Source organism: Cavia porcellus, unplaced genomic scaffold (genome assembly GCF_034190915.1).
Source record: "Cavia porcellus strain 051 isolate PalLab524CR breed Dunkin Hartley unplaced genomic scaffold, mCavPor4.1 scaffold_7, whole genome shotgun sequence".
Lineage (NCBI taxonomy): Eukaryota > Metazoa > Chordata > Mammalia > Rodentia > Caviidae > Cavia > Cavia porcellus.
The window spans coordinates 30,802,211-30,813,336 of record NW_026947490.1 but is presented as its reverse complement, the minus strand read 5'-3'; the positions used below and the strand labels follow the sequence as shown (position 1 = coordinate 30,813,336).

The window sequence follows — 11,126 nt, the reverse complement described above, 5'->3', positions numbered from 1 at the left end:
TAGTCGCCTCCCGCCGCGTCTGTCGGTCCCTGTCAGTCCGGTGAGTCCCGGCTGCTTGCTACTGGCTGGGTCCGCGCGTGTCCAGTGCTAGTGGCACATCGAGTCCTGCACCTAGACCCGCGGTCCTGCAGCCTGCGATGTAGACGGTGTAGAGGGTCTGGGCCTGGAAGCGGTTTTAGCAGAAGAGAGGTGTCTTCATGCCAACAGTTGGAAGTGCGGAGGGCGAACACACAGGAGAGAGAATGAGGGAAAAAACAAGACAGAGTGGGTGGGCTCAGAGGAGACACGGCATGATCTTGAAGATATGGACAAAAATGACTGTGGAATTAATTTAGTGCCTAGGTCATGGGCTGAATCCCTAAACGACCCCAAATGTTTTTGGGGGTTAAGGTTGTTGTTGTAGTTGTTTTTTCCCCAGACACAGTTTCTTGAAGCTTCACTAACTTGCCCAGGATGGACTTGAATTTGTGGTTCTCTTTGCCTCAGCTCCCACCCACCCCCAAAAGTACAAATGTGTGCTACCATGCTGGACTATTTTTTGTATTTTAACTTGTTAAATTAATATATAATATTGGTAGAGTTCCTTGTTTTGAATTATAATAAAGCCTGTTTATCTTTTGTTAATAGCTAAATCACTTTAAATGGGTAAACATAATTTGGCATACACTTATCAGCCCTGCAAAGACCTGTGATGCTATAGGCTGCTCTAAGCATAGAATATCACTTGGTATGTGGAACGTTATATCCCGTGTAGCACTTGTATCTAGAGGGCTTTGTTTTCATTTATATATTTCTTTCATTGTCCATAAAAATGTGAAATCCAGAGTGATTTGGTAGATTTTATATCCTCTGAAAGAAAATTTCATAAAACAGAGATTTATAAATCACCCTCAACTATCTTCCTTAGAATGATCTATCAGGATCCTCACAATAGTCAGATCGATCTTTTACCTTTCTCTCCTGCTCGCATTTTGTGTGCACGTAAGACCTGCCCTGTGTCCGATGGGTGAAATGCAGCTTTTGTTTTGTTTCGTCTCCACATTTAGGGATGTGGCCTTAGAATTCTTCCAGAAAGAGTGATGAGACTTAAGCAGTGATGGGAAGCCTAATTAGAAAGACACACATATTATAAGATATAAGAATCTCTCACTGCCTCAGAAATCAAAGTACCAGCGTGAAAATATTCAATTGCTGAAATAAACAATTTTAAAATCCTTAAGACAATGTAGCCTCTCTATCAGTCTCCAAGGCGTACCAAAGTTATCTACGTGACTTTATGTTGAGATACAGATTATGATCATGTAAGCAATCATATAGAATCTGATGAAAAAAATCAGTGCTTTGGTTCTTGCAGATTTCACCTGGGCTTACTATCTATTCTCTTGTGAGGGTTTTCGTGTCAACTGAGAAGTCAAATGTTCATTGGGCTCCTAGAGTTTGACAGGAGGGTTGCAGCAGCACATAGAAAACAAGCAGGAGGGAAGCCACTAGGGTTCCTGGGAACTCTGGCCTGATTTACTCTGAATAATTCAATGCCCCTGAAACAGTGGTTGTCTCTGGTTGTCTGGTAGTGATAATCGAATGATTTGGGGGGGGGGTGTTAAGTGACCAAATATATAAGAATACAGGGAGGTGGGATTTGGACATAATTAAAGGAAACTGACAGTCTTCTACCAGAGTCCTGCAAATGGTTCAAAGATAATTTTTTAAAAATACTCAATTATATTACCGTTGATTTGGGGCTTAAGGCTTCCCTGGCAGTAATTAGTGGTAGATAATAGATGCAGAGGTTTGGAAGGTGAATACAAGCCTTGTGTGGGTGTTAGATAAGAAGATAATGGGGACAGTGAGAAGTAATAGCTTCAGGTAACCAAATGAAATGGGGAAGATAAGAGAGTTGTATGAAGGACCCAGAAAGAGGTAAATTTGGGGATACGAAAGGGGACACAAAAGTGGGTGCCACCTCGTATATGAGGTCTGAAATTTTGAATGAGAAGCCAGAGAGATCATAGTATTGTGTTGAGGTCACTGCAATTAGACTTAATATGCATTAATTGGGGAAGAATATTTAGAGATGATGGAAAATGAAGACTACTGTGTCCACCTCAGCGTCTGACAGGGGGACAAAAGCATAATGGAAGTGAATATAGAAGTGAAGATAGCCTGGGTGAGATAATGATGGGCAGCAGAAAAGCAAAGGAAACATTTTTCACCATTCATTGAAATTCATTGCTGGCCTTAAAATAGACAAATTGCTACCAACATCTGAAACAGTGAGCTTAACAGATTTCTTGTGCTCCCTGAAGACTACAATGAACTGTTGAACATAAAGGTTATTGTGGAAAACTCAGGCATAGAGATGGGTCAGAAGTCATGGTGATCTAGTGTGGATTGTCTCTCTAACTTTTTTTTTTAACTTTTTGAGATTGAGTCTCACCATACAGTTCAGTTCAGGCTAGCCTTGAGCACACTTTGTAGCCCAGGCTGGTCTTGAACTTGCAGTGATCCTCTTGCCTCAGCTTCCCAAGTTCTGGGACTGCAGGGGTATTCCACCATGCCTGCTGTCTCCCTAACTTTTAAGTTGGTTTAAAATGCTTGTGGAGAGTTGGATAGTGGGAGCACGTTAAATTTGCACGAGTTGAACAATTTTTTTCATTAAGTTGGTATTCATTAATTATAACTTGAGAGGCTGAGGCAGAAAGATTGTAAGTTGTAGCCCATCATGGGCTTCTTAACAAGACTTGGTCTCAAAATGAAAAATTAAAAGGGGTTGGGATATATCTTCAAGTTATAGCACTTGTCCTCCATGCACAAGGCTCTAGGTTTAGACATCAGTAAGGATAAAAGCAAAAAAGTGGAACTTGTAATTTTTAAGTTTTTCATGCTTATATATGTTTTAAAAAACTCTGTAACATATGAATATGTTCAAAAATTCTTTTTTAAAAGTTAATTTTATTGGTACATTTTTGACATGCATAATGATCACATACATCATATATCTTAATTCTATTATTACCCATTCTCCTACCTTCTCTGCAGTCTTCCTTCTCCTATCCACTTATAACACTTTGTTTCTAATTTTTTCCTTCCCATATTTTGGACTTTTAATGCTTATTCCTTTCCTTCCCATCTCGCTTCTCTTGTTCCCCTTCTGTTTGAACATTTTCTTCTTACTTCTCCCAGCAATGGATTTCAACAAGTCAGCACTGGCTCATAAAATTCTTAAGGCAACCAATGAAAAGAGATCAGGCCTGGAATTTCTTCCAATACTGAATATCTTTTATCACCAACCAACCAACTTTTTAAAACTATTTTTAAATGTGCAGAGAACTAATGAAATACATGCTAAAAGTTAAAGTTAGTATATGGATAAGGTTGAAATAATAGAGAACATAAGTGTAAAAAGACATCAAGTAGAAATTCTACCTGCACAAGTACAATAATTGAAATAAAAATTCACTAGCAGAATAATCAGATTTGAGCAGACAGAAGAATAACCAGCAAACTTGAACACATAGCAATTTAAATTATGAAATCTGTGTTAAAAATAAAAATCATTAAAGTGAAGAGACCTGGCAGTCTTGCAAAACCAGATAAAGCAGGGTGTCATATGCATTGTGGATGTTCCAGACTGAGGAAAGGAAGATTATACTGGAAGAAATACTGATTGGAAGCTCCCCAAAGTGGATGTCAGAAGTGATTATAAACATGATGATTATAAACTTTAAGTGGTCAAAACCAGCTATGGTAAACCTACTTTCCACAGGCACCAGTGCCCCTGAACTGCTAATAATGTGACCATAGGCAGTCAGAAAATTTCAGTATTACCCAATTTGAGTGCTGTTTTTCATGACTTGAAGCACTGTTTGAGCCCCACTACAGAGGCAATGATGAAATTCTCTGTTTAGGGAGGTACACTTTAGTGCTAATTGTGCCTTTTAAATTGACCGGACCTAGGCATTTGAATAGAAACTTGTGTATATAAAATGATACAAATCCATCAATGAGTCAGCCAAGAAAATGTAATGAATACTGATAAAAGTACTTAAATCTACCTACATATATGTTTGCCTGTAAAGATAAGTGTGTATTGATGTTGAACAGAGTTGGCAGTTTTTAAATTTCATTAATAACCTTGGACTTATGTCATTTTATAAAATAATTTGGTAAACAAAGTCATCAGTGAGTTTAGAGAAGTTAGCTGAGCTAAATGCAATAATAGCAAACATAAGTCACCAGCTTAACAATGGATTAATGTTCATGAAAAGGTACCAAAAATATACAGGAGATTAAAGTTTCTATTAAAAATATGGGTGGCAAAATTGACCACGTCAGGGAAGAGTGTCAGAAGTACAAGACAGGCCTGATGTTGGTGAGCAGTAATTCAGAGATACCTTAAAAGCAACAGGAGAAGCACAAGGAGGCTGAGGCAGGAGAACTGCTGATAGTTTGAGGCCCACCTGAGCTACATAGTAAGTTCAAGGACAACCTGAACCGCATAGTGAAATCCTCTTTAAAAAAAACAAAAGTATATTATGTGAGATGAAACAAAAAGATGGAAAGGTATTCTGGCTTGATGAGTTAGAAGAATTAACAATGCTAAAATATACATAATACGGAAAAAAGCCTACAGGTGCTATACTATTCCAATTAAAACTCCAATGAAATTCTTTTAAGTTCTGGACAAAATAATCTTAAAATGTATATGGAACCAAAGAAGACTCTAAATAGCAAATTTTGATCAAAATGAAGAAAGCTGGACACGCCATACTATCTAACTTTAAATGACACTGCACATAATATTTAAAATATTGTGATATTGGCATAACAGGGATGCACAAGCAGTAGAGAATAAGGAACTCATATAAATCAACATATGTAGACTCACCTACTATTCACAGATGGTGTTTGAAACATATTCTTGAGTTGTAAGTACCTCATAGATCGGTATGCTTATTGCTTCCCTAAAGAGTTATTATTTTTGTCAACAGGTTTTTAAATGCCATTTTCTCTTCTGATTATTCACGAATTCCAGTTTATTTTAAATTAGTCTCATTTGCATTACTAAGCAGATGTTGGAGCCATCTGTCATGTTCTTTCATTGTTTTCAAGGTATCTCGGAGCATGTGATCACTGGGATCAGCCCTGTCTTCTTCCTATGACACTCTGTACTAATACCAGTCACTCCTACTGGCTATAATTTCAATAGCATTTTAATATCCTGAATTTCTATTTGGTACTCATTTAGGGAGTGGAATTCCCAACTAAACTGCTAAGTGAGTTGAAAATTCCTTTCTAACCTCAGGCTACCCTTACAACAACTTAAAAGTTGAAAATTCCTTTCTAACATCAGGCTACCCTTACAACAACTTAAAAAAAAAAGGCTAACTAACAAATTTCCTGTGGACCGGATGTTATGGCTGATACATTGTGTCAACTTGAGAAATTTAGAAATTTAACCAAAAGACTCAGCAGAAGCCAGCATCCCTACTTTGTAAATATCCTCAGCCTGTGTAAGAGGAGAGCACAGAGGTAGTGTGAGTGCTACACCCGCCCTGGAGGCAGGCGTAGTCAGCTTACAATATAATGGAGAAGAAGCTTGTTTTCCCCCATTTTTTCGTGGCTGATTTTGCTGGCTGCTGCCTTGAAATGTTGCTCTGGTGCCATGCCACCCTGCCTAAGAGCCAACTGATTATGAACTAAAACCTCCACAAACAGTGAGTGGAATAAACTTTTACTTCCTTCATTTTGGGTGTCAGGTATTTTGTTCTAGCAACAAGAGAAAAGTAGATAAGTAATTTCTTCTAACTATAAATCCACAAAGCCACCTGTTTTAAACAGATTTCCATGCTCTGCTTACGTATATAAGCACATTGGACTTATTATATTCACCAAAAGCTCTTTTAAAATTATTTATTTCCAATAAAGCATGTTCCTGAATTTCTTTTAGTCTTCAAATTTATTCTTCAATTTTATAATATAAATAACTTAGATTTGTATAAAATTCACTGGTTCCGTAACTAGTTCGATAGTTCATTAAAAATGGTAGAATCTTAGCATGCTTACACACGAAGGCAGGAGGATACTGAGTTCAAATCCAGTGTAGGGAAATAGGTGACATAGCAAAACTCTGTCCAAAAAAATGGTGGAATCTACTCATTCAATATTAAATACTGTCTTTCTTTCACATGGAAGCTGGTGTAAACTGGACCTTTGCTTGTATAGTTTAGCTTCTCACCTCTAAAGTAATTAATATATGAAAAGTAGATGGTCTTACAAAATTGCATGTCACCCATGTTGCCAAACTCTTTGGAATTCACTAGAACATATGACTCAGATGATTTTCATGTAAATTGTTAGCATAACATTTGACCTTTCCTTTAGAACTCTACGAAAATTTATCCCAAGGCACTGGCCTGACTCAGTATATTCTTACATATTAAATGATGTTGTAGACAAGTGGCCTAAAGTTTGAGAAAGCACTACATCTGAGTTCTGAGAACTTACCAGAGAAGAAAAGAATCTTGTGAAGCATTGGTGCTTTTTTTGACAGTCCCTCATGTTAGACTTGTGTTTCCCATTTTCTGCTAGTATTTTGGTTCAAGGGGTCAGGAAAATAGATATCTTTCCTAAAGACTTTGTGTTTCATAAAAGATTTCTAACTAGAAATATGTAACTAGTTTTCATAATTAGCAAGTGGGAAAAAAAGTTTTGAAAGACTATACTGTAAGTACACTGGTAGAGTGATAATTGTGTCTTATCGTAGGTGAGATTGCAAATTCATAAACATTTATCTCAGTTATGATTCCTTCTCCTACATATCCTGTGAACCAGAACTGATCACACATTGGCCGCCATCCCACCAAGTTCCTGTACATTTTATACTTTTTCAGTAATGCAGTCATTTAGAATCAGAATTTCCCCACAGGATTTGCTTTCTTGTGGGTTTCATTATGAAATGCTTTATCTTTTATTTTCTTAACACTTACTCATTTCTATTAGAATCTTTTTTTATTTCAAGAAATGTCTTTTCAGGAATATCATGAAATGCAGTGGTGATAACTGAAGGCAATAATGGGTCATGGTATTGGGGCACAAGTTAATAAATCTCTGCTGACTGCACAGGGCATTTTCACAGCTTTTTGCTCAGCTGAGCTTGTTTGCTTGGCCCAGATGCTCTTAATTTGGTGTAGTCCCAGCTTGGTGGTCTTAGAAATGGCTGGTCTTCACATTGTCCTCTATAGTCCCTTCTAACTGGTTATCAGTGCACCTCGCAAGATGAGCACACTTCTTCTGGAGAAACATGAGTCTCAGTTTCTCCTTTTGTATGCTCTTTCTCTTCTGCTCCCAGTATGGAGCATATATTAGCAGCTGCCAATGAACAGGCTGTCGTAGGTTGTACAATACGAAATCACAGACTTGCAGAAAGAAGTGCTTCAAAGAGTGGAAGTCTCACTGGAATCTGTCTTCCAGTGGGCTGGGTCCCTGGTGATCTTAAACTCGTTACAGCAGCAGGGAATCAAGCAGCTAAATTTTGGGACATAAAAGCTGGTGAGCTGACTAGAATATGCAAGGGTGTGAGTGCAGCCTCAAGCTGGTTGCCTTTTCCAAGTCTGAGAAAGCGATGTTCAGCACAGGTAGAAGAGACGGCAACATTATGGTAAGAGATGCCAGATGCAACCAAAAAAATGGGTTTTACAGGCAAGTGAATCAAACCAGTGGGGCTCATCATACCTCAGACCATTACCCTTTCAAATCTCAAGAAGAACTCACTTCTTTTGTAGATTTCCAGCAAAATTTTACTGTGGTTCTTTCAACATAATAATATATTAGCCTCAGGAGGAGCTATGGGTAGGATCATTAAAATATGGGAGGACTTACATAAGAATTATATTGCTTATGGATAAGAACCCAGAGCATCCAAGGCTTTCTTGAACCCAGGTAGCATCACTTGGATACTGCAGTCTGCTTTTTGATTCTACTGACTCCACTTTACTTGCTAAGTGCATAGATGACAACATCTACAAGTTGAATATGATTCAGTTAAAGACCTCTCCAGTGGCTGTCTTTGGAACTCTAAATTTCATGTAAAATCAAGTCTCAGTCCAGTTGACCACTTTCTACTCAGTAGCTCAAGCCATAAAGATGGCTACATCTGGAAGATTTCTGCACCCTGGTGTCCACCTACAGTGCTCTTGGGTCATTTTCCATCAGATCAGTCATGTCTGTGTACTGGTGTCCATCTCACTTCACAAAGATTGCTACCTGCTCTGATGACAACATATTAAAAATCTGGTGCTTGAGTAGAGGTTTAAAAGAATGATGAGAGATAATCATTCCATGGTAGGTTGGGCCTGCTAAAAGGAGAAAGACTCAAGAGATTGTGTAGTAGCATAACAAGCACCCAGAGCACGCCTGCCAAAGCTACCAAGCTAAAGAGCTTCCCAGCCTGGCCATTGCCTCCCCATCACGCACAGCCTGTGAACCGTGCTGGAGACCTCCTTCTTTAGATACTCCCACATTCTCCATTAAAACCCTTCCTGCCAAGGCTTGCTCTCCCATCTTCATTTGCTTCTGCAAATGAAGCACAATCTCCTCTTTCTCAGTCTATCTTTCCCAAGTCACTCTCATCATTCAAGATGCTACATAGAAAATGGGTGAACCAAATATCTTCTTCACCACTCATCAGTCCACCTGTTTCTGAGACCAGGATGATGTGTGCAAAAAAGCCCTTAATCCTGTGAGCCAGAAGTCATCCACAGCAGACTGTGGCTCTGAGTCTAGAAATAGAATTAAGAAGTGAGCAGATTCAATCTGTCTGGAGAGTATGAAACAAAAATGTGTGAAGAGTTATAACTGTGTGACTGAGCTTGTTGACCAAGTCAAAAGAACTTCACTTGGATCAGGGTTGCCTACTTGGTAACCAGCAAAACCTTTGTAAAGACTGGGTCAATCCAAACCAAGCAAGACCGAAGGAAATACCACATACTCTCAGAACCTCTCTGTCAGGTTAGTCTTTATGCTTCAGAAAGCTGTGCAATGCTGCCTCTTCCATTGGGACCATGTGAAGAAGGCACTGAGCTAGTGGGGAAAGAGAACAGCTCCGCAGAGAGTAAAACCTGGTTGTTGGCCAGATAGCCAAATGAAAGGCTGACAGCTCCAAGAAGCCCATCATACCAGACACCCAATCCTGGGAGACACAATGGAAAGACGTCACCAGGCCTGTTCACCATTCCTCCCAGCTCCATGAGGAAAATTGGTACATACTTTCGTAGAAGAATTTCTGTTAACCCAAACACTCGACAGAATTATATGATTCCTTAAGTACATTTATGCAATTACTTACCAAGTTCACATTTACCTTAATGGTGAAACAAATTATAAATGATCAATTTTTTCCATGTATTAATGGCATATAAGGAGGGTCTCCGAAGAAGTGACCTGCGAAGCAGATAAGTGGGTTTGAGGCATCTACATCCGCCTCCCCATTATGGCTGCGCTTGGAGAACTGTGGAGTTTCCAGCAAGTAGGCAGGCGCACACTATCCCTGGAGCCCAGCCTATTTGGGACTCCTGCACCTCACCATCGGTGTGCAGAGGAAGGGCTGGGGTGGCTCTTGGGTGCCTGCATCTGCCTCCCCGTGTATCTGGAGGACTGTGGATATCTCAGCAGGCAGGGGAGCATCACAGGTTCCAGAGGCTCCGCAGCCTGCAGTAAGTGCTCAGTACACTCTGCCCAAAGTCCAGACTGGTCAGGACCCTCCAGGCTTCTGGGTGCAGTGAAGTGAATACGTGGGTTTGAGGCATCTACATCCGCCTCCCCATCCCAGCTGCACTTGGAAAACTGAGGAGCTTCCAACAAGAGGTGGGTGCACAGTGTCCCTGAAGCCCAGCTTATCTGGAACTATGGAGTTCTAAACAGGCAGAAGAGGGCCATTGGTTCTACAGGCCCAGTGGCTTGGGGTAACTGGGTGGCAGAGTCTCAAGAGCTGCGAACATAGAAGGGGATTTCCAAAAGACCCTGAGGAAGCTTTCAAATAACACTTGAAACACAGAAACATAGGAAATGACAAAACAAAAGACCAAATTACAACCTCAAACCTCCAGCCCATCTCAAGAAACCCTAGGAGCGATGTATATAGAAGAAAATATATGCCATTCACCTCAAATATCGGACATAATAGCTACTGAAATTAACAATCAACTCCAGGAAGCTTTAAAGGAATTCAAACTTGAAATCAAGGTAAAAGAAGACATGATAAAAGAAATGAAAGAGATTCTGAATATATCTAAAGAAAACACAGTTTAAAAATTGGAGGAACTAAACAAAAAGATAGAATCCCTAGATGAGCAATATAAGAAACAAACAGAATACATAATGCAGATGCACAGAGATATACAGGAAATAAAAAACTCCACTGCAAGTTGTAAAAACTGCCTCAATGAAAGTGAAGACAGAATTTCAGACCTTGAAGGCAGGACTGCAGCTAGTGAACAGGAAAGGAAATAACTTTTAAAAATAACAAGGAATCAGGAAACAACAATTCAACAACTGTAAGACGATGCAAAGAAAAATAACATAAGAATGATAGGGATTAATGAAAAAGAAGGAGACAACATAAAGGATGTCAAGAGGATATTTAGAGAAGTAATAGCTGAAAATTTCCCAAGCATGAGATCAGAAACCGACATCAGGATCAGGGAAGCAAATAAGAACTCCAAATAGCCATAACCAAAATAAAACTACACCCAGACATATCACCATCCCAGAAATCCAATGCAAGAATAGATTACTGAAAGCTGTCAGAGAGAAAATACAGGTCACTTATAAAGGAAAACCTATCAGAATCACAGAAGACTTCTCAGCACAAACAATAAAGTCAAGAAGAGCATGGAGTGAAGTAATCTAGATCCTAAAGCAAAATGATTTCCAACCTAGACTGATGTATCCCGCAAAACTATCATTCAAACTTGATGGTGAAATACGATACTTTCATGACAAAGAACAGCTGAAGAACTTCATGAACACCAAACCAACCCTGCAAAAAATATTGAAAGACAGTTCAGATACACAAAGGAAAAAAACCGCTAAGCAAAGCAGATAATTAAACTGAACAAAAAGATAAA

General features: G+C 39.2%; 1 pseudogene; it reads left to right on the top strand.

Annotated features, from left to right (window-relative positions):
• Positions 1-760: 760 nt before the first annotated feature.
• On the top strand, positions 761-9,503 carry LOC134476679 (denticleless protein homolog; annotated as a pseudogene).
• Positions 9,504-11,126: the final 1,623 nt, after the last annotated feature.